We start from the raw sequence: 24,228 nt of genomic DNA on the forward strand, positions 1-24,228 counted from the left end.
TTGGATTTGTTGGATTTCTATTCCTATTTTTCTCATGCTAGGAATAATGGAAGTTTCCCCAATACATCTGGACGTCATCAGATGAGGGAAGACTACATTACAAGTTCATCCCTCTTCAGCAAAAGTTTAAACCTGAAAAGTCAACTTTCAGAGCATTAGCCAGTGCCTTGTATAAGAAGGCTTTTTTTCAGTCCCACAGATTGTATCTTTAGTCCCAATTTTAATGTAAGTTGACTTTTGAGCAGAGATGATTGACACTGGTGGTATTATTGTAAATTAAGTCGCTTTAAGGTATTCCTCCAGCTAATTAGTAGTTTATCAGCATGCTTTTAGAGGAAAATATTTTGTAGTTGAAATATCAGCCACTATTGACCTAGTCACTCATGGAATATAAAATTGTCAGATTGTCAAAAGAGGATTTATCACCAGTTTGTGTCATCCAAAACATGCTTGGGTTTAATAATAATGAAGATAAATAAAACTGGCTATTTAAGACTTTAGGTTTTGTTTTTTGTTTTAAAAAAAATCTGAATTAGTTCTTCATTAAAAAAAAAAAAACCAAGCAAGATTGTTCATCCCAGAAATGGGATGATCTCTATCTATAGTTCAGATATATTTCACAATAGGGTAACTGTGTCTTTAAACACTGAGCTTTGTTGCCCGCAAGCAATTATTAAAAAAACAAATGATGCGTTGATGGCCCTGTCCTTTGTGCCTCCCCCTTCAGGTATGACTTCCTTTCCTCCCCCACCACAGAAATCATTAGCCAGTTCCAAGTATTTGAAGGTATTAAACTGCCTCTTTTCTTTTGAGTCTCTCTCTCTTTTCCTTCCTCCCTGGGTGTGCCTTGTTTGATTTGCAAGTAACCTGCTAAGTTCTCTCCCTGCTTCCCCCCACCCTTCCCACTTATGCCCTGCCCACACCAAATGAGCTGGGCTGACTGAGGCAAGCAAACAGCCACAGCTCCTGCTCAAGCATGCATAATGCATACCGCCCCACACCACTCCCACAGTCCCAGTGATGCAAAGGGAAGCCTTGGCCCGGCAGGCATTCAAATATGCGCTTACTCAACTAGCAAACACACAGCACCTTCTCCTGAGTGCCACAAGGTATTTCTTTCATTTTAGCTTTGGGAAGGAGGCTAGCAAGTTCTAAATGGGTAGTAAGGCAAAAACAGAAGCAAATGTTGGATGGGGCAAGTGGGGGGTGGTGGAGATTGAGCTTGTGATATCTTTGAAACTCTGGTGCTGAAGGTTTAACTGCATGTGTAACCTGAGAGCACTAAGGTGGCGTAAGGAGCATGTGCTTGAACTGGTGATTTGAGCCTAGAGGGATGAGACTGGCTGCCCTCTGCTTGCATCTACACTTTGGCAAACCTGCTTCTTTTGGTCCTAACTTTTGTAAAAGTCGGCTCATACACCTAGCTGCACACAGAATGGGTTCAGCAGGGAAGAGTTCACTCCTTATTTTAAGAAGAAATGCTTATGCTTTTAGCAACTTGCTGAATGGCGAAAACGGATAAGCTTCTTGGAGATATGCCAGGGTTTCTGTTTGTTACGGTTTTCTTAAAATAAACAACAAAATGCTCCATAAAGCATGTCAGCATCTAAAAATAGTGACAGGTGTATTTCTTTACAGTATTTTGGTTTGTTTTACCAATTTATAAGAAAATTACAGTGAATTGCATTTTCATGAATTAAACATGCTTTTGTAAAATCCTCCACTGATTATTACCACCTTTTTTTAAAAAAAGAGTTTCATTCCACCTTCTGTTCCACTTTTTTGCAAATTAGACATTCAACACTAAAAGGTGCTGCTGGGATAAAGATAACAAGACATATGAATGACCTGCACTAAAATACATACCTATTATGGTAATATTAAATCTAATAATCTGTCAGAGAAAAGGGGGTTATCTGAAAAATAATCAGTTCTATAGTCTAAAAAATGCAGGCTTACATTCAACTAATTGATTGATATGGCATTGAGGAAAACAAATCTTGGTTTTAGTAATATTTGAAAAAAATAAATTTTTCCTGCTCTTACCTTAAAGCCAAGACTTTAATTTTATAAGTTGCTGAGTGAATAATTTTGATATAATTGTATGATATTCTAGGTAAAATTGCATTTATTTCTTTTCTTTTCTCTTTGGCTGGACAAGTGCCAAATAGTGTTTAATAATTGGTCTCTATCCAATAACCACCGCACCCAAGGAATCTTGAGGCTTATTTCAGTTGCCTTTTGAATAGGTCACAGTTTATTGCACAAGAGAACTCTGTGGCCACTTAAAGACACGTAAAAGTATTGGGCTAGTACAGAATGTGTCTACTGAAGTTGGACATAAAAAAGTTAATGCTACAATTAGTGGTCTTTATAACATACTTCTTCTGGGAAGTTCCTTCTCTGTCTTTTGGACTAGAAGTCTGCTTTTACATGGTGAATGCATTTGTGGAAAACTTGCAGTTCTATAAGCTTTATTTTAACCCCACTCCCCAAACCCAGAAATGATATACTGTATATCAAGCACCATCTATTTGCATTTGGTCTTATCACATATTGACGTGGAGGGATATCGGAGGAAAAGCAGTGATGATGGGAGTAATTTTTTCTCTCAGCTGTATGTGTGGTAGCCACAAGCACATTACTGTAGAAAGAGCCATCGGGAGTAGGTTTAATGAACCTTAGGGAAAGCAGAAATCGGGTACAAGCTTCACACATGAAAGACTTCTGGATTAGGGCTCAAGTGATGGGAAAGAGCTCTGAGTATGTACACAGAGAAGATACCATCTAGCACAGTATCTCAGTCTTGGAAGCTTTAAGGTGTGTGGATTTCATCCTCCAGAATTCCCCAGTCTGCATGCAGTTCTACACATACACACCCAAGATTCAAGTAAGGGTTGTTGGTGAGCATAACTGAAATCTCCTTTTCTTCTTTTTCTTTGTTCTCATCTGGGTTTGCTGTCTCTGCCATCTTTTTCTTCTTTTGTTTTGCACTGTTTTCTTGTATAAATGTATGTTTACAATGCAAGCTTAAGAGCATTAAGAGACATTAAGAATAAACATTAAGAGATATTAAGAAAAAAATTTCTGGAGATAAAATGGACAGATATTTCCATAATTTATGTCTATGGATATGCAGTGGAAGTGTCTTGCTTCTATTCTATCTCTTGTATAATCTTATCAGTAGAATGGACATAAAGGATTGAAGTTCCACACTTCATATGTTCCCCCTCTCTTCTTTTAGTTATTATGACAATTATAAATTGTCCTCATAAGTTTCTGGTACTTGAAACAGGAAGGAGAACTTCCCACTTGCAGGACAGTGTTTGCCTACCAGTTTTCTCTAACCTAATTATAAAGCTTGGGACAGCTTCATAATCTTATTGAATACATTGAATTTCCAGTGAACTACATACCCTCATCCAGGGCGTTTTTTGTGGGTGTGTCATAGAACACTCAGAACGGAGTTCCGGCACCTTTTTTGGATGGAACCTTGTAGGGTAGGCAAGGTGGGTTGTATGACATGTGTGAGTTCCGGCACCTTTTTCTTTTACAAAAAAAGCACTGCCCTTATCTAAGGTGAAGGATGGATGAAATGGGAAGCCACCATTTCAAAGTGTTCTGAGTATTCTGAATAGCTTCTCTCTTTAGATGTTGCCTGATATCATTACATGGAGAAAGAGGAGAGTACTGGACCTATCTCACTGATGTCAGCAGGCTTGAGGAAGGGTGAGGTGTTGTAAAGCAATGGGTTACATGTGCAAGTAGAACCAAGTTTATTAAAAGCATCTAAAGTCAGATGCTTAAGACCCCAAACAACAAATAATGTACATCATAGAAGTTACATGTATGATAGAAAGCATGTACTTTTGAGCATTGTTTCTTCTTGTTGGGGAAAAGGGAGAAGAACGAAAGAAATCAGAGCAAAAACAAAGACTTCTTACTAGTCTTTTGCACCTAGTGGTCAATTAGAAGCCCAGAGAACCAATGCTTCTGGAACTAGAACTGAATTTTCAACAGTTCGGTCCTCCAACCATATTCTGTGTGAAATGGTCTATTCTATTTAATAGAGTATTTGGCGGTCTCTTACCCAACTAGATAACATCATCAGTGCAAGTGAGTGGTTTGCTTCCTATTTGTATACAGTAGTCTGCAGTTTTGGCAAAAAATGTAGTTTTCTCCTTGATTAGGATATTGTTTTCTGCTTGATTGTTTGCTTGGTGTTAATCTCAATTTAACTTGGTGATAGCTGCGGGAGAGGATATGTTCTGTTTTTTTATTCTTTCTTAGCTTGTATGTCTCTCTTGAATGGTATGTAAAATTGGTTTATCTCTTATGTGTCTATTGGTGGCTGAATGCCAAGCTTCCAGGAGTTTCCTAGTGTTTTGGATTTAGATACAATACTTTCCAGTTGAAACAATAGTTGATTCTGCCAATGTATCTGCTTGGTGTTCATAGATACACTGTTAGTCTTCTGCCTGTCTGCCTACATACGGTAGTGGCAATCCTTACACAGTATATTGTAGATGGCTCCTGTTTCTTCTTGGACTACTAGGTCATTTGGTTTACTTAAAATGTTTAGGAGGGCTTTGTGTGGTACGGCAATGCTGTCTGGTTGTAATAGTCTGTTACTTGTTTTTGAGATGTTTGTGATGTATGGTAGTGTTGTGATGTAATGAAGTGAGTGGTCAGGCATTTTTTGATAAAGTTGTATGAGTATCCATTTTGTTGAAAGAGGTTGTGTTTCCTTTTTTTTGATGTTCTGGATCACTGCAATGTATTTGTACTCATCCTTTCCCCCCACACATTCAGAGTACATTTAAAACTCACTGTACTATCAGAATTAGAAGCCAGCCTCTTTTCTCACTGGGACAGTGATCTGGAAACCACAACAACAGTGTTCAGCCAAAATGCATGGAGTGCTAGTGTTTGTGAGTGAATTGTACTTACTCTGTGAAATTAAACATATCATGAAAACATTACTTTTAAAAATAGAGAAATAATGTAAAAAGGCTATTGCAGAGTAAATCATTGGTGAAAAACCAAAAGTTTTCAGTTCTGTATATGAGAAATGGATAAGTCCAATTAGTCACAGTTTGTTGAAAAATTGTGAGTGGTATAGATAGGAAAATAGGTTCCTTTAGTTAAAATTTATTAAATGTTGACTGGACTGTATAACTTAAAATATATAATAATTGCTTGTGACTTTATTTTTTTGTCTCTGTTTTTTTCCCCAATTTTTTTCTCCTTTAAGAAATGATAGGCCAGAATTGTAGAACTGATGCCAGGAAAGCAAAAGTGGTTAAATTAGCCAAGGTTAATCCAGGATGCTAAGAGGAACAAAAAGTGTTTTGTAGAAGTGTTCAAAATAAAAAGAAAATAAAAAGGGAAATATAACAGCTGTTTAATGAAAATAGATAAATAATATATTACAATGAAAAACACAAACAGCTCATATTTTCTTAGTCTTATCCAACAACAAAAATATATAAACCAGGAAAGTGAAGAGCCAGAAAAAGGGCAGGGTTGAAGCTTCAAACTGATAGAAATATGGCTGGGGAATATTTCTTCAGTTTAAATGAATTTAAATGTCAGATCAGATTAATTGCACCCTTATATATTATCCTTGTCAAATCCTGAAGAACTGAAGGGCAAGATGAGTGGAGTGTTTTCAAAAATAATGTATAGGAAAATTCATCAATCTATAGGCCATAACTAGAAATATGCAAGAGGATTTCATGAAGAGATTTATTGTCAAAATACACTGCAAAATACACTGCAATTATTCCCACTAGAAATCACAGGCCAAAAGTTTGACAAATTACATTTTGCAGGATCCAGTATGGGTTGGTCACTGACCCAGATTGGATCCTGCAACATTATCTTAGGACACGTATATTTGATTTCATTCATGAACTATATTTTGCTTTGTTCAGATAACCTTCTTAATAGATTATGGAAATATTCTAGATATTATTATATTGGCTTTAACAAATCATTTGATATAATACCTTCCTAATAAGCATGTCAGTTAAGTGTAGGCTAGATGAAATTGTAATAACTACACATAAACCTTTCTTAAAAATGGTATTTAGAGTGGCCCCTCAATGGTTCTTCATCTATTTGGGGGGGGAGGAATTTTTTTTTTAATCCCATTTATATCCCGCCCTTCTCCGAAGACTCAGGGCGGCTTACAATCTAAGCACAAATCAATGTGCTTAGCAATAGCCTTCATTCTTATGTATATGCCTGCTTATTATTGAAAGGATGCTGCAAGGATCAATCATGAATCCTTTGCTGTTTAGCATTTTTGTTAATAACATGAATGAAGAGATGGAGGTAATGTTTATGAAATGAAATAAAACTCAGTAGGAGAAGTAACACCCGGAGGTTGTTTCATTTATACCTTTGGGCAGGATGGGATGAAGAATGGTTGTGTGTCTGTTGCTTCCTGGTTTGATCATCTTTTCTTCTTCTTTAATTGCTATCTTACTTTTATGTTTTTGGTGAACCACTGAGAATCACTGGGTTTGGAGTGGTATACAAATTGAATAAAATGAATATATAATAAATAAGCTTTATCTAGGAGTGCAAGCAACAGAATGGAATTTTACAGTTCTTTGATTAAGAAAGAGAATGAATATATATGTATATGTGTGTGTGTGTGTGTGTGTGTGTGTGTGTGTGTGTAAAAGTTAAAGGTAAAAGTTCCCCCGCACATGCGTGCTAGTCGTTTCCGACTCTAGGGAACAGTGCTCATATCCGTTTCAAAGCCGAAGAGCCAGCGTTTGTCCAAGGACATCTCCGTGGTCATGTAGCCGGCGTGACTAGACGCCAAAGGTGCACAGAACGCTGTTACCTTCCCACCGTAGTGGTCCCTATTTTTCTACTTGCATTTTTACGTGCTTTCGAACTGCTAGGTTGGCAGAAGCTGGGACGAGTAACAGGCGCTCACTCTGTTACGCGGCACTCGGGATTCGACCTGCTAAACTGCCGACCTTCTGATCGACAAGCTCAGCATCCTAACCCACTGAGCCACCGCGTCCCTATATAAATATGTGTGTGTGTGTGTGTGTGTGTGTGTGTTGTTTGTGTGTGTGTATAAATCTAAAGGATGGGAGATAGCTAACTTTACTGTATACTTCTGGGGGGAAAAACATTAAATTTGTAATTGTTGGTCTCAATAAAAGCAGCAATGTGATCAAGTTGCAAAAATTCCAAATGCAATTTTCAGCTGTTGCCAAGGAAAGTATCATTTCTAAATCAAGGGAAGAAATTATTCAACCTTATTCAGCTTTGATCATATTTGACCTCAGCTACTGTGTCCTGGGAATCACACAATAAGAATGATTCTGAGAAATAGGTAAAGATACAGGCAGGCATCAGATGGTCAGGCCCTTTTAGATATTATGAAAAGAGACTGAAAGACCTTTTCCTGTCTGATACTGAAAAAGATCACTGGGGTTATGATAGCATTCTTCAAATATTGCGGAGTTGTCACACAGAAGAGAAAACCAGTTCTTCTTGTTCCAGATTATGGGTCATGTTAACCCTTGTTCCAGATTATGGGTCATTTTAACCCTTGTTCCAGATTATGGGGCATGTTAATTCCCACCATTGGAAGAATAATTCTTTTCCCCAAATTCCCTCAAATTTTCTTTGGGGAGTTTTGGAGAAAATAAAGGTAGAGGAGAAAAGAGAACGGGAGAGGAGAGTCAGTACTTTATGTATTATTGAATTTTCCCCATTTTTAGAGAATTTAGAGGTATGTGTCAGGTAGCACTAATTAAAGTTTAGTTCAGCTATCCAGCTATCAGTGTGGGCTTCAGTAACATTATAGTAAGTAATGCTTCCCTTACAAGTTTGGGTATTGAAACATATAAAATTAACTCTTGAGGGATATATTCGTGCAATTCACTTTTGATGTATTAAACCCTAATTCAAGAAAGACTGCTTTCTCTCAAACTGGCAAATGTATATGCCTGTGGTCAGCATAGATCTTCATACCTACGTGTACCTTATTTATAAAGAAGTTCATGGAGCAATAGCATGTTGCTATTTATCTAATATATCATTATCTAATATATAATATATCACTGAGCTCTCAAAGCAGTTAATGAAAAAGAATTCTGAAGGAAATGGTGTCAGACCAAGATTTAGTACTATGTACGTAGTACTGAAGGGATGCGGTGGCTCAGTGGATTAAGACGCTGAGCTTGTCGATCAGAAGGTCAGCAGTTTGGCGGGTCGAATCCTGAGTGCCGCGTAGCAGAGTGAGCGCCTGCTGCTCGTCCCAGCTTCTGCCAACCTAGCAGTTCGAAAGCATGTAAAAATGCAAGTAGAAAAATAGGGACCACTACGGTGGGAAGGTAACAGCATTCCGTGCGCCTTTGGCGTCCAGTCATGCCGGCCACATGACCACGGAGACGTCCTCGGACAAGCGCTGGCTCTTCGGCTTTGAAACGGAGATGAGCACCGGCCCCTAGAGTCGGAAACGACTAGCACGCATGTGCGGGGGAACCTTTACCTTTACCTTTACGTAGTACTGAAACCTTGCTACTTGTTTTTATAGATGATCTATTCTACAATATTGGTTGAGGGGGGGGGATGACTCCCTAGGTCCCTTCTTTGAGGGATGCTTCAGGATCTGCTATGTGTCTCCTCACTTTCAACACCTAAACAAAACCTCTGGGCAAGATCATCTACCAGTAGGGATTCGGTATCATTAATACATTGATCATTTCCAATTATACCTTGGTATTCCTAATTATTAGACGCCTTTGGCATTTAGTCATGCCGGCCACATGACCACGGAGACGTCCTCAGACAAGCGCTGGCTCTTTGGCTTTGAAATGGAGATGAGCACCGGCCCCTAGAGTCGGAAACGACTAGCACGCATGTGCAGGGGAACCTTTACCTTTACCTTTTTTTATTCCTAATTATATCAGATGACACTGTTAAGGTTGTGTCCCAATGCCTGGATACTGTGTAAGTGTAGGTTTGGATGGAACCACCTCTAACTCAATCCTACCAAAATCAAGTAGCTATGAGTGTTTGGGCCACCAACAAATCTGTGGACATTTCATCTCTGACTTGGAAACGGTGCACATCTCTTACCTGTTCCTTTGCTATTATCATTATCATGAAAAGTCTGAGGTGAGCTTTGAATTTGTGTTCTTGTGGTTTTTTTAAGATAAATGCCTGTGGATTTGTAAGTTTGAATTCTTATTTCTCATCCTCTGATGTAGATGAATTACTCATACATCTCATACAGTTTTGGTGTTCTGATTTGTTTAATAGAGAAAACATAAGAGCCTCTGTGTGTGTGTGTGTGTGTGTGTGTGTGTGTGTGAATAGATGTAAAATTACTTAGGTGTATTAATTGTGGATAATTAGATTAGCTCAACTCTTATAGAGAATATTTTAAAAGTATCGGTAAATGTATGTATATTTATTATTTAATATATGCATGTATATTTATTGAACAATATGTCTTTTTATCAACAATAAAAAGATTAATTAACACAACTGTGGTACGATGTAGTTTCCATTGATACACTGAAATTGAAATTGCACCTTGAGAACGTCAAAATATGGCTTGAGCAAAATAGAAATTAATTATAACCATATACATAAAGAAATACTGGAAAATCCTGACTTCCCTTGAGTATTCATGGTGAACTAAACCTCCCCAAAGGAGCGAAGATGGTACTGTGGCAGAAACTAATGGCCAGAAGGTGAAATCTGGCTGGTGCAGTCCCTCTGGAAAAATGATTGTGAGGTCATTCCACTTGCACTTTGGACAGCTGCTCCTCAGGAGTAGACTGCAGGAACTGAGGCTTTTGCAATCACATTGTGATATAATTAATTTACAGATAAAGAGAAGCCATTAAGAACCTTCAAAATGACAAGTTTTATAATACTAAATGAGTTTCCTCAATGCTTAATGAAAGAAGTTTTACATACAAGCTTAAGGACTTTCATTTTTTAAAAAATAAAGAGCAAAAAGATGATTAGGACACTGGTTTTGGAAAGTTGTAAATGGACTAGGATTTGAAATAAGATTATGAAATTAATTATTAGAATCTTTTCCATGGGAGAATGCTTGTTGTTTTGAATTCTTGGAAAAAATAGGATGCGACTTTGATTGTTGGACACTAGAGAGAAACAGAAAGAGGTAAAGATTATAATTAAATGAGGAGAATACTTAAATTTCACTTACTAATAAAGATTGGAACAACATACTTTCGTTATTGGACAATATAATAATTATAAGTTGGAAGGGACCTAGGAGATAGACTAGTCCATCTAGTCTATGGGGGATGAGTTATTACCCCCTGTAGATAGGGCTCACAACTTGGGAGTCCTCCTAGATTCACAGCTTTCCCTAGAAGACCATATAGTAGCTTTGACTAGCGGGGCCTTCGCCCAGGTCCGCCTGGTGCGCCAGTTGCGGCCCTATCTAGACCGGGATGCCTTACGTACGGTCACTCATGCGCTCGTGACCTCTCGTCTGGACTACTGCAACGCTCTCTACATGGGGCTACCCTTGAAGACCACTCGGAGGCTCCAACTGGTACAGAACGCAGCCGCGAGAGTTGTGTTGGGAGTTTCCCGACACTCCCATGTCACACCTCTGCTCCGCGAGCTGCATTGGCTTCCAGTTGTCTTCTGGGTGAGGTTCAAGGTGTTAGTAATGACCTACAAAGCCCTACATGGCATGGGTCCGGAATACCTTGGGGAGCACCTGTGGCCGGCGTCAACTTCCCTCCGCCCAGTACGCTCCCACAGAGAGGGCCTCCTCAGGGTGCCACCGGTCAAAGAATGCCGACTGGTGGCCCCCAGGGGGAGGGCGTTCTCTGTGGGCGCGCCGGATTTATGGAACCACCTTCCGGTCGAGCTCCGGATGGCGCCTGATCTCCGCTCCTTCCGGCGTGATCTTAAAACCTACCTTTTTGAACAAGCTGGCCTGGCCTGATGGGATGGGGTTGGGTTTTATAAATTGGTCTTAACTTTTAATCTGTACTAAGTTATTACGGGCATTGCTGTTTAATTACTTTTTAATTTTTGTATCTTGTTTTTATTATGTATTGCCCTGTTCACCGCCCTGAGTCCTTCGGGAGAAGGGCAGTATACAAATTAAATAAATAAATAAATAATAAATAAACCCCCTGCTCAGGCAGGAAGCCCTATACCATGTCAGACAAATGGCTGGCCAGTCTCTTCTTAAAAACTTCCAGTGTTGGAGCATTCACCACTTCTGGAGGCAGGTTGTTCCACTGATTAATTGTTCTAACTGTCAGGAAGTTTCTCCTTAGTTCCAGGTTGCTTCTCTTCTTGATTAGTTTCCATCCATTGCTTCTTGTTCTGCCTTCAGGTGCTTTGGAGAATAGCTTGACTCCCTCTTCTTTGTGGCAACCCCTGAGATATTGGAACACTGCTATCATGTCAACCCTCACCCTTCTCTTCATTAAACTACACATATCCAATTCCAGCAGCCGTTCCTTATATGTTTTAGTCTCCAGACCTCTAATCATCTTTGTTGCTCTTCTCTGTACTCTTTCTAGAGTCTCAACATCTTTTTTACATTGTGGTGACCAAAACTGGATGCAGTATTCCAGGTGTGAACAATGGGCCTAGAATTTTATTTTAAGTGTCTGCCATTATAGACAGGCTGTATTTAAAAGAAGATATAGAAGAAAAAGAACATGTTTTACCGGACAAGACTGATACTGATTTAAAAATCAGGTCACAAGAATGATAAGGAAAAAGAAGCTACATGGGATATACAAACTAAACCAGTTGATGTCTTAGTAATTAAAAGTTCTATAAAAAGTAACAAACTAAAAAAGTGACCCAAATAACTTTTCCATATTGGATTTATGAAAGAGGCTTGTTAAAGTTTTGAAATATTTTGTGAGATGAGACAAAGGAAAAAAATGAAATCAAATTCTAGGATATTATTGAAAGGAATTAAAGATCGAGATAGTTAAAATTGGAAGGAATATAAATTATTTTATTTGATCACAGTTAAATTAGATGTGGTGTTGTCTCTGGTGTAACCCCAAGTGGAATTTTGCTGATCAGGACTGAACAATGAGCTTTTAGAGTTTTATTTATAGCTAAGAGATGAGATATGAGAAGAGATCATTTATTGTATTTTTTAAAAAGGTGATAACTTATTAAAATTGTTTATACTTGTGATAAAGAGGAAAGCTCTTTCTTTATACAGTATATTTATTTTATTTCTCTTTTCTTATCTCTTGTTTCTTTTCTATTCTTGTCTGAACTTTTTCTCTTTTTTCTTTTTGTTTTCTTTGCATCAATTTTATCTTTTTAACTGTAATTATGTAAGTATGTGTGAATAAAAGAAATACTGGAAAATCCTTCCAAAAAGTGAATTTATGTTGACTTCATAAGCTTATCATCATGTTAAAAAAAAAACTAACTCTAACTATGGCTTTTAGGTTTCAGAGTTACTCTGTTTTGGTAAACCCAGTCATATGAGCTGCTTGAGCACGATCCAGCCACAGAACTGGCACCCTACCAGGCAGTCAGATCATTTACATGTTGCTCTAGTCCAGTGAAAATAGCTTGCAGGAAAACAACTACCATACTTCCATGGAAATGTTTAAAGGTCCCCTTGCTGAGAAAATCCACATTATGGATTATAATGGATAGTTGCATGAAATGCAAAGTATGCGTTTTAGTTATGGAAACCAATAATAATTTGACAATAATTCATCTACCAACATTGTTATTTATACAATGTTTGTCTTGTTCTTTTCTTGTTTTCTGCTGGAAAGATAACTGAAAGCTCTGTAGGGCAGACTGGCCCTGCATTAGCTATTTGTTGACAATGAAAAATATCTTTCCTTTCTCCTAATAATGATCCAATTTGTTGTTCTTGTTATTCATACGTGGGTGCCTCTGCAAAATAAAATACTTGTCCTTGATAAAATGTGATACTTGATTCCAGGTACATTGCAAAAGAGGAAAGGATTTATTCATTTTGCAATCATTTTAGAGCCTACAGGGTCAAGTCCTGGCCAGACACAAGGAATAAAATATTCTCAGGAATGCTGATCTATAAGACTTTCTGCTCTGACTTGAAGCATGGGAAAAAGACTAGCCCAGGCATTCCAGAATTTTGGAATTTGCACTTAGCAAACTGAAAAACAATTGAGTAGAATATATATTTATATATTGTGATTTTAATGTTTTATGCTGTAAGCTACCCAGTGTCCTTTAGTTACATTTATTTATTAAATGTATGAGTGGCAAATACATTTATAAACAAACAAACAAATATTTAAAATTATTCTTTTATCTATAAAATAAAAATAAATAATTTATTTTATCTGTAGAAACAATTGTTGTGCAATTGGTAGTAGTAATGGCACTTAGAAATAGCAAATTATATTCTACTTTATTTGCTTTTGTAAAAATGACTTTTATAGGGCAAAATAAATAAATCCATCTCTGTTGTAAAGAACTCAGATAGTGAAAAGCTTGTTTGGAATCCAGTTTAGTTCTGAAATTTGGGCACAAAGGAAATAGTATTTTTATTTCTGTCTTTTAAGAAGAACAGGAAAAATGTGAGCCAGCTTTTATCAGTTAGATACTACTATATCTTTTTTGTTTATTACCCTCAGTTAGATACTACTATTATCTTTTTTGTTTGGAATTTCCAGTCACTGTTGCCAACATTTTAATAAAAAATGTGTATAATTCATAAATTGTTCTCTGCAACTCATTTTTTAATTCAGACTACATCATCAGTCACGATCGTTTCTTCACTATGGCTTTATATTAACAATGGTGATAATGGCATTGTCCTTGGCAAAAATTCCTTCGATATCTAATATTAAAAGCTACAAATCATTGAATATCAGGAGAAGAACCATAAGAATACAAGACTGTGTTTTTATAGTGCTGCCTAAGAAGAAGAAGAAATGTGTTCAGGGATTGAAGCTTGGCATTTCCTTATTAACTTCAGAATTTCTCCTTATTCAGTTGTTGGATCAACCCATTATCTATTCTCTTTCCATTGTCACATTTGGAATCAAAGGTGTGTCTACTTCCTGTGCTTCCACATTAGCAATAGGAATAGCACTTAGTGTTATATACCGCTTCACAGTGCTTTACAGCCCTCTCTAAGCAGTTTACAGAGTCAGCCTATTGTCCCCAACAATCTGGATTCTCATTTTACCGACCTCAGAAGGATGGAAGGCTGAGTCAACCTTAGACTGAGACTTATTTAACTGTCTGCCTATCTAAGCATATATAGCCATCCATGCCTAATTGTGATGATGCAAAAATGCATTGCAACATCAATGATGCAAGTGCCACCCTTTCATACTTGTATCAAAACATCTCACACAAATATTGTACCACAATATTGCAAAATATGTTTTGGCACTTGCACTACCTTGCTCCTCTTCATGGGATACCTACATAGATATGCAAAAACAATCCATTTTATCCTTCCTATCTGAAAATTTTGAAATTACAAACAGAAGCAAGAGTTATTCAAAAAATAAACATCAATCTATTAACTATTCTCAAATCATCTCTTATGAAGCAAAAATAACTCTGGAATCATAGGAAATATTACAGGTCTCATATGGATTATGCTTATATGGATTATGATGGTCTATGATAGCTTATTGAAATCAAAAGTTGTAATACACATTCCATTTAGTATACAACAGAATCTCAGTTACTTGCTACTGGGCCATTGTATGACATTTGGTTTTTTTATTATTTTCCAGATGATTTAAACAAATGAAGTCTACTATTAAGGAGTATTTTTTGTTTTTAGCTAATATTAATGTGATTTTAGCCAATATTATATGTGATTGAAATTGACCTCATTTGTAAGTATAAAGATTTTTGCATGTAACAAGGCAGTCTTGCAGAAAAGAAAAACAACACGAAGTACATAGCTACCCCATGGTAACCTCTTGTCCTTTTTCAGCTGCAGCTGTTGAGATCTACACGTAGGAAGGGGATATTCTGCTACAAGAATGATCCTCTGTACTTTGTTGTTAACAATGAAACAAATTTATTTCTCATATTATACATTGACACTAAGGGAGTTCCAGAACAATATGTAAATTGAGTACATTTCTGGATTTGAATCTAATAAACTGTGAAGTACTCACAGTAGGAAATAATTAAACATAGCCTTTTGTGAAAGGAGTAACCACACACAATTGTGCTTCATTAAGCGACACCTTGTGTTGGACAGAGATTTCAAATTGATTGGCTCATAGAGCAAACAATAGACTCTGTCGTAAATTTCTGTTTGCTTTGCTGCTATAGCAACAGGTTAAGGGTTCTTTTCCTTCTGTATTATATGTTGTTTTTCAGTTAAGCATAATCTTTGTGACTATAAAAAAGCTAACGCAAAACTGGGGGATGGAGGGTCAGATTTAAGTGTGATGGAATAACATTCTTGACATATATTACTTGGAAGGGAATGTTCTTGAGATAAAGTTTTTCTAGGGTTATATGGCAGTTTAGGTAAGAAGATTTTTCAAGTCACTGTTTGCAGCCAGATGAACCTAGCCAAAATATCTGTTTTGAAGACTTGCGTTCTGCATTTACCGGTACCTTCTTAGGAAGGTAAATTGGTAACTAATAGGAGGACTGCGTGGGTACTGATTTCCCTAGCATATCAAACCTCTTTATTGAATACATATTGTTACTCTGAAAGCACTTTTGGAATTGACCTTATTTGCCAAGTATACATTTTACTACAATCTATTTTTGGGGGAAAAATCTGTTGTGCTCTTTTTAAAGTTTAATCTTCTGTGAAAGAATGCATATTCTTAAAAATAGCATTTAATAGAGTAGATTCAGTTCAAAGAGTGCTTTATAGCATGTGGGGACCTGTCTATAGCTCTTTAAATTAGCCACATCTTTTTCCCAGATGACATAGCCACTGAGGTGTTGTGCAATCATAACAAATAAGTGATTAAAATGGAATCATAATACAGACTGATGTGCAAAGATCACTCATGAGAAGACATAATGGTTGTTTTCTTCATTTCAGGCAGCAGAAGCCTATAATAGGTCTAAAACATCAACTAACTCTTAATCATGATGGTTCTATATTTCCTGCCAGGCCAAATATAAGGTTATTGTTTTTTTAAGCTTATTAAGATGATGTGGGGTTTTTAAAATTGTCTTTGTATGCTGTCTTGAGTTGTGTGGATAATAAGGTAGTCTTGCAAATCACAGACAAAAAAGTGTATGTGCTCTCAAATCCTAACAGCATGAATATAGCACCATGGGGCATACCACCTATGGAAAAGAGCACATTATGAATCAGTGGTTGCAGTCACAGTCTTACAAATATTCTAGAGCAGGACAAAGCGTTAGATATTTAAAATGTCCAGAACTATTTGGAGTCAGTTCGTATAAACTGGAGTTATCTGCGCTGTAGATTTGTGCCTGAAAAAAATAAGGAAAAGATTGATTGGAACATTCAGTTGTAGTATGTCAATACTTTGAATGGCTCACTAAAGTTTTACTGGTAAGGATAAAGAATTTTAGCACTGAAAAACACTCACTTGCAAACAAATAAAATGAAAACCCATGGGTTATTATAACTCAGAATTAGCCCAGCTTTATAAATTAAGAAACAAGAAATTCCCTAGTTCCCCCTAAAAGCGGATACTTTGGGGATATTTATTTTTATTTTTTTTATTTATTTTAATTCCATTTATATCCCGCCCTTCTCCAAAGACTCAGGGCGGCTTACAAGCTTAGCAGTAGCCTTCATTCTATGTATATGCCTGCTTATTAGGGCTTTCACACACCCCCAAGCGGCATTATTACAAAGTCAGCTTATTGCCCCCAACAATCTGGGTCCTCATTTTACCTACCTCGGAAGGATGGAAGGCTGAGTCAACCTTGAGCCTGGTGGGATGCGAACCTGCACTAATTGCAGGCAGCTGGTGTTACTTAAGAAGCCATTAGCCCACTGCTCCACCAAGGCTGGAATGCAATCCCAAAATTATTATTATGTTTTATTATCGTACCACTGCTCATTGTTGACTGTGTAGTTGTCTTACTTGTTAGCCTTTCCTCTGAAAATGCAACCTTAATGCTTAGTTTTGACTTTAGTTCCTTCTGTCCCTGCATTGCAACAGCAGGTAATGAGCACAAAAAAAAAACCTGTAGAAAGGAAACAGTGCTCTGACCTCTTGCTAATTCCATTTCCTGGATTTCTGTGACCACCGGTAACCCCATGAATTTTGTCCATCTCTGCACATATGCAAAGGGAACGAACAGAAGAGAAAGGACATCTGAAAGAACAAAGCAATATTGGCTTCTGTTAATTTCCTGCAATTGTTTGCAGTTGTGTTCGCATTTGAAGCTTTGTTATGAATGGTTGTTTATTTCCTTGACAGGAGGATCGATCACTGAGTGATCTCAAAGAGAAAAGAAAGACGGTCCTCTTTACTCCAGAATGTCACTGTATGAATAGTGTTCTTGTTAAGGGAACTGCACCTACATTATTATTATATTTTTGCTTTTGTTTGGAGTCTTGATGTCTGGCCTGAAAAAGATTTCAGTAACTACAAAAAGATTGCTGTGTTTGTGGAATTCCCAGGGTCACCCATTTCCAAAGAAGGGGAATATGGACCGCATTGAAGTAGCATGGGTTATTTCATGATCCCTCAGTTGGAGTGCCATCAGGCCGTTATTCTGGTCAAAGTGGGGTGAAGACAAATAGAGACCTAATTTTTTGCCAGATTTACTTTCAGGTTGCCAGAGTGGTTTATTTTTGGTTCAGTTTTAATTCAGTGTTACTTGAATGGCCCTTCTTAAATTCTAGCTTGCTGTCTACAGATTAAATATAGTTGCTTTGTCTGTCTCTACCACAAGATTATGGTTAACCCTGACTGAGAAAAGCATAACTGTTTATTAACTCAAAAGATCTTGTGCAGGTAGTTTTTCTCACTGTCTGCAATTTCTTCCTCATGCAATATTAACTGCATTGTACTGAAGAATCTAGGAGGAAAAGGCACTTTCCAGACTAAAAAAAACCATACTGTTATTTTGAGTACTGAGAGGAAGGAAATGACAGTCTTTGAAACTACAGAATTACCTTGGAGAAAACTAGTGTTTTAATGCAACAAATAAGTTACAGCTTAGCATTTTAGGCAACTGTGTGTGAGAGAGCGATACAGACAAATAATGTAGTAAGGTTCTTGTGTCCAAGTGGTCCATCATACAGTATGTCATGCCAAGCCACCAAATGTGTTCTTTTAGGCTTAGCATATTTTATAATCTAGATTATAAATCACAATTTATGCTTTAGAGTTATATATGAGTCCACTGTAATTTATTCAACTACAATAAAAGAAGCATAGATTAATATGTTGCATGAACCCAGTCACTGACTACAGTATATTGTGTAGCATGAAAGCCAGATGTATAGTTTATATGCTTGCAGATAAAAGACTCTGGCCTCAGTCTCTTCCATATGTTAATTGGGAATGTCCTCTATCCCAGGGGTCCCCAACCCTCATGCTGCAGCCCACTAGTGGGCTGTGAGCTGTTTGCAACTGGGCTGTGGAAGCAGCAGGCAAGCGCAAATCCCCACTTGCGCAACAGTGGGCTAGCGTGTGCACGCACACTCCATTTGCATGAGCGATGGGCGCACGTGCCCACTTCTAACACAAATGGAGCTGCACATTCATGCACTTGCTGACTACTCACCTAGAATCATCCCCTATTCCCACCACTACTGGTCCCCAAAAACCAGAAAGGCCAGGGAACCCTGCTCCATCCCCTGCATTGAAGAACAACTTCCAGTCACCTTATTTATGATGTGACTCATTGCTGAACTGCTATAAAATTAGATCTATTGTTTTTAGAATTTATACCCTTATTAAAGTCAGCGTGTTATAAACAAAGCATTCCAATATTTAATAAAGCTCATCTAGTTTAGTTCTATTACATGGATTTTGTGTGTTTGTGTGTGTGTGTGTGTGTGTGTGTGTGTATCTTTAAGAGAGTGAGGGGATATTTTAAAATATCCAGAAAGAAAAATAAATAATAGCCAAGTAAGCTAAAAAACAAATTTCATTAAAACTTCTGTTTCACTCATGTATTACCAAAAAAAAGAGACCAGTTTGCTTAAAAAAATACTTCAGTTGATTTTTGAAGGAAGGAATAATTACTGTATTTTAAATAAACAGCCAAATTGGAAAAAAAATGTTTGCAGATTGCCTGTGTGCTGCCTTATTCTGCTATACAGGTGCATAGCAGATTATTTATGAAGTATTTCAAGGCTCCTACTTTTGTATTTTATGGTCAAATTGGGTTTATATTAGAAAACTTCTAACTGAGGACATTTAAATTTGTTGACTGTTCTTTATAAGAAAAAAAATATAATTCCATAGCCCAACCTTTAAAAAAAATGTTCAGCTGAAGATGCCAGCATGATTCTATGGTCTGGTCCTGCAGCATTCCAGACACAAGTATATATGGCTAAGAGGCATTAATCATAATTGTAATAAAAATAACAAATTTAAATTCTTGTCATTTTGTCAACTGTTTACTCTCATAAGCTAGTTTGGTGAAGCGATTAAAGCACCAAGTTCAAAACCAGTAAACTGTGAGTTTTAATCACATCTTAGGCACAAAGCCAGCTGGATGGTTTTGAGCCAGTCCTTCTCTCTCAGCCCTAGGAAAAAGGCAATGACACACCACGCTCAAAAGTTACTTGTCCACACAATCAGCAGGAGCCAAGTCTAACTCAAAAGAATGCACAAAACAGTTTTACTGTCAGAATTGTGTATTATATGACATGCCTGCCTCATTCTTCATTTTGGAACTGATAAAAAAATGTTCATAAAAATTCTACCCTTTAACTGGGAAGGAAATTGATTCTAAAGCAACTAATGAAAGTAGTAACTTTATTTTTTGTATGAGACTGATGTATTATCACTCAAGTCATCATCTTCTGCTATGAAGTAATAGTTTTTTAATATTAATCTTAAAATTATGTTGTAGCTCCAATGCCTCTGGTGGATCCTACACCATTCCTCTTACCACTTGAACCCAAAGTTCCTATTACTCTACCAGCTAGAATATGACAGAGAGAAATAGGTTAATATATCTTTGTTGGTACTGGCAAAAGAGAGAGAAAACCTCATTCTTTGTGCTTTTCTTGGTAAGAGTTTAAAGTGAAGGCACTATGCTATTTATCAGAAGTAGAACCAGAAGAGGTAGCATACAAAGGGCTTCTTGCCTGAACTTGCTTTCGCTTCGAGCTTTTAATAAAAGGTGGATAGCATCTTCTGTATGCTTTTTTTGTTCCTGTCAGTCCTATCCTATAACTATTTCTAGAAATAGTCTTAACAATAATGAATTATTAAGAACACCAGACATAAAAACCGCTGAGTAACTTGAAGAGGCATGCTTAATGTATTTCCCCCTTAGTTCTGTGGAAATATCTAGCTGGTCATACACTGATGGAGCATTTACTGATGCAGTGGATCTCTTATGTACCTCTTATATACCTTACCTCTGATAAGTTTCTAATAGGATGTGGATATTAAATTATATAATTACATGAAAATAAGTCAAGATATTTGGCAGCATGTCTCTGAAGGAGGGCCATAGATTTAGTGTTCAACAACATCTTAAAGGCCACAATTTCTCATACTCTGAAGTAGGCATATTCACTTGATGATTATTTGTTATTATGGTTGTTGGCAATTTCTGGGCTGAGAGGCAATTTGTCTCTGAATACCAATAACTTAGGAGCCAAAATGTGGGATGTCAGCCTTCCGTTTTTTGGGGAAGTATCCTGGAAGCGTCTACTTCAGGGGTGTCAAACTCAATTTCATTGAGGGCCGCATCAGCATTGCAGTTGCCCTCAGGGGGCCGGGTGGGTATGGCCAGGGTGGGCATGGCCTACTGGGTGGGCGTGGCTAGACTGCGTTTGGCCTACTGGGTGAGCATGGTCAGCTCTACATCGTTCGCATCAAGGGTGTCTATGGGGGCCTGGGCAGGAGTGGGACAGATCTGAGGGTCTGTGATGGAAGGAGGGTCTCTGGGCCAGGGCCAAGGCAGTGGGGGCCGTTCCCTCACTGTTTCCAGGATGGCTTCGCAGGCCACATGAAACCACTTCGTGGGCTGGATCCGGCCCCCGGGCCTTGTGTTTGACATGTGTGGTCTACTTGGTCAGCATAGAAAATAGATGGCTTTTAATCTGGTATGATTTAGCAGCGCTTTCTTTGGGTTCTTTCTGCTGTTAAGATCTCTGATGCTTTTGGAATTGTTGTCTTACTCATAGTTGTAATTTCTAAAATAGTACTGATGTTCTTATGGCAGAATTAGATTACGTGGGATTTTGATATTGATTCAAACTTGAAAAAGGGAGATTTTGATGATGTCTCCTTAATTTCCTCAAGTCATACTAAGTTTCCAGGGTGCTTTATCCCTTTACTTTTTATTCCTCTAGCCTGTTCCTGGCCAAATAAATAATTACATTGTAAGGAACTATATCAATTAAAGTACTGGAATCCAAGCATCAAAAACATATGAAGTCAGGTTAACAAAACTTCAGATTATATTTCTTCAAAATCCCCAGGTAAATATTTAAAATACCACAAATGATGGTTCAAACAAGCATCAACAACACAGTTATAATACCAATAAAAATATTCCAAGCAAACAACATCAGTACTTATCCCTGAGATATTTGTATAAATGCATACTACAAGTATGAACTGGGCTAAATCCTAATGAAGTATCTCTTACACAAACAAAGACGGGCATTGTCAAGATGTCATTTTGTGAATAGTAAAGAAGAAGTCTTCTAGACACTCATTAAAATAATCTATTCTCTAAACAGCACAGTGTGGATAAAAAGCAAGCTTATTTCCTATTTGTTCCTCATCTGATCAATTATCATCAGTTCTGCTCTTCACCAACACCTCCCTCCTTGAAACAGTTTGCTGCCCACGCAGCCTGCAATAGTCATGAAATTGTTTCGGTTGTATATTCTGCAGTTTATTATAATTATATTGAAGTTCTTGTGCAGTTGAGAGAAGCATTTGTTCCCAGGCATGGGATATTTTGTTTTCTGTGTTTCAGTTAGTTGAAGGTCGTCTATATAAGTGCGAAGGTGTTCATATGCATAATTAGCTGGAGTGTATTTATCTGTTTAAAAGTAGAAATACCTTTACAAGAAATATTTCTTATTTCCTTACATTATGAATTGGATAGAATCCAAAATGGAGATTTTATGAAAACTCTTATCGTAAAACATAAAGGTACAATAAAAAGGCATTTGAACAGATAATCTGAACTGTTCTCTTTAATAGAACAATAGTAACTGTTTACCTAAATGAGCAGTATAATAATAATAATAATAATAATAATAATAATAATAATAATAATAATAATAATAATAATAATAATAATAATAATAATAATAATAATAATAATAATAATAATAATAATAATAATTTAATTTCTATACCGCCTTTCTCCTGAAGGACTCAGGGCGGTGTACAGGGCAAATACAGTAAAAATACAATGTACAAAAGTTAAAAAAGAATTAAATAATACAGCCCAATTCCAATAAAATTAATAGAGTTAATATTAAAAAAACCCAAACCCATCAGACCAGGCCAGCTTGTTCAAATAAGAATGTTTTTAGGTCACGTCGGAAGGAGCGAAGGTCGGGAGCCATCCGAAGCTCCACCGGTGAACGGTTCCAAAGGTCTGGCGCGCCCACAGAGAACGCCCTCCCCCTGGGGGCCGCCAGTCAACACTCTTTGACCGACGGCACCCTAAGGAGGCCCTCTCTGTGGGAGCGCACTGGACGATGGTATCAAAAGCCGCTGAGAGGTCTAATAGGACTAGGACAGAGGAGCAGCCCCTGTCCCGAGCCCGCCAGAGATCATTCACCAGAGCGACCAATGCCGTCTCCGTGCTGTGTCTGGGCCTGAAACCCGATTGGTACGGGTCCAGATAATCAGCTTCCTCCAGGAACAACGGGAGCTGATGCGCCACCATGCTCTCAACAATCTTCGCAAGAAAGCGAAGGTTGGAGACAGGAAAACATTTGCATTGGAAGAATAAAGGAAGGTCCTGGGCTCTGCAAAGGACAACTCTGGTGAGGATGGTAAATTTCATAAATAAGGCCAATAAATTTTTATTCTGTGAATATCATTTCAGTGTTTTCCAGGCTTTTTCTCTCTGGATAGAAATACTTGGCATTAGGTTATCTTCATAACCTGTTCAATGTATGTTAGATTCATTTTTTATTTTTAAATACAGGGCTACAAATCATTATGCTTAATCACCGAAGAGCCTGACAGCACAATCTTATACACATTCAGTCAGGTTTGCCTTTAATAGTGGTATGTGTGTGTTTGTGTTCATGTGTACCTTCGAGTCAGTAGCTAGTGATCTGGACAAGTGCCTGTACTTTTCTTGTCAATATTTCAGACTGATTTGCTATTGCCTGCTTCCTCTTAGAGAGTGACTGGCCAGGGTGACAGTTGGCTTCATTCCTAAGGCAAAACTAGAACTCACAACCTCCCAGATTCTAGCCTAATGCCTTAACCACTATACCAAATTGACTCCTAGTAATACTTACTTCTTAATATATAGATAGAAGATTAAAGACGATATCAGCTTTCAATTTAGAGTTTCAATGATTGCTTGATTATCTCCTGTCATGTTGGTGTTGACTCTTAACAACCACATAGATAGGTTTCCTCCATGAAGAATCTTTTGATTTGTGTAAAATAAGTTATCAGTTCACAAGCACTTGAAAAATTGTAATTTCAGAAATATTGAGAATGCTACTGAATATTAGCTTGAGCAAGACTGCTCCCTTTCCCACAGCAGACAGTGGTGAAAGCTGAGTGTATTCTAAACCAGTGAGAATTCTTAATTCAAAAAGAAATTGTGGTGAGGCCCATCATTGCCTGGGTATATTATTAGCGGCTAGCTTCAGTTCTTTGAGTGCACTTGAGAATTTCAGGAAAGTGAAGTGTTGTGTAGTGAGTTCTTTGCTGGCAATAAGCGAGACGAGAGATTGTAAACAGGAACATTGGTTTATTGAGGCAAACAGGAACAGAACTGAAACAGAAGATTCTGCGCAGCTACTTATATGGTTGGCCACTAGGCGGCAGCCAATAGGTTTAAAAGAACCCATTCCCGCCCCAAATCATCCAATGA

General features: G+C 37.6%; 1 protein-coding gene across 2 annotated transcripts in view; it reads left to right on the forward strand.

Annotated features, from left to right (window-relative positions):
* The first annotated feature begins 933 nt into the window (after positions 1-933).
* Positions 934-24,228, forward strand: part of LOC308661367 (stonin-2-like) — a 46,141-nt gene continuing 22,846 nt past the window's right edge. For both annotated transcript variants that reach the window (XM_081316288.1, XM_081316289.1), the window contains exon 1: positions 934-1,109. The gene's annotated coding sequence lies outside the window, so the exon portion shown is untranslated. The remainder of the gene's footprint in view (positions 1,110-24,228) is intronic.

The sequence above is a fragment of the Vipera berus genome (genome assembly GCF_964194415.1).
Source record: "Vipera berus genome assembly, chromosome: 1".
Classification (NCBI taxonomy): domain Eukaryota; kingdom Metazoa; phylum Chordata; class Lepidosauria; order Squamata; family Viperidae; genus Vipera; species Vipera berus.